Source organism: Sinocyclocheilus rhinocerous, unplaced genomic scaffold (genome assembly GCF_001515625.1).
Source record: "Sinocyclocheilus rhinocerous isolate Xijiao unplaced genomic scaffold, SAMN03320098_v1.1 scaffold605, whole genome shotgun sequence".
Taxonomy (NCBI): Eukaryota; Metazoa; Chordata; class Actinopteri; order Cypriniformes; family Cyprinidae; genus Sinocyclocheilus; species Sinocyclocheilus rhinocerous.
In genome coordinates this window covers 2,218,032-2,218,564 of record NW_015661612.1, presented here as the reverse complement: position 1 = coordinate 2,218,564, position 533 = coordinate 2,218,032, and the positions used below count along the sequence as shown (strand labels likewise).

The 533-nt window shown below is 30.4% G+C and overlaps 1 protein-coding gene across 1 annotated transcript in view; it reads left to right on the top strand.

The window, feature by feature from the left end:
* The window catches only part of LOC107726408 (nucleoprotein TPR-like), a 36,816-nt gene that overhangs the window by 6,705 nt on the left and 29,578 nt on the right, over positions 1-533 (top strand). The window lies entirely within an intron of this gene.

Here is a 533-nt window from a genome sequence, read left to right as displayed (position 1 = left end):
TGTTTTTTTTTTCTTTTTTTTTTTTTTTTTTTTTTTTTTACAGAGGATGAGCTGAAATGCTTACGAGAGAAAAATAAGGAGCAAGTGTCTTCATACACCAAACTAGAATCACAACAGGTAATGAAAGATCATATAACGGTTTGATAGAGGAGAACTTCTGTGTCTTGTCTTGAATTTTGTGATGTTGAAGAGGTGAAATTGTGCCGCCTTTGTGCAGAATGAACTTTCCAAAGCCAAAGATGAGCTTGAGGCAGAAAAACGAGAGCTTGTGCGGACATTGGAAAGAAGATCCCAGGAGATGGAACGACAAAGCGGTATTTAATAAGCATTCTTTTATGATCATTAAAAGCAAATTTTTCCCGGGTTATATGGAATTTGTAGTTTTTGCTTTGACCAGCTTGTTCACATACACTGTTTGAACAAAAATACAGTAAAAACAATATAATTTGGCATTAATATTACAACTTAAAATAACTATTTTCTATTTTAATGTTTAAAAAAAAAATAAAAAGAATAATAAATATATATATATA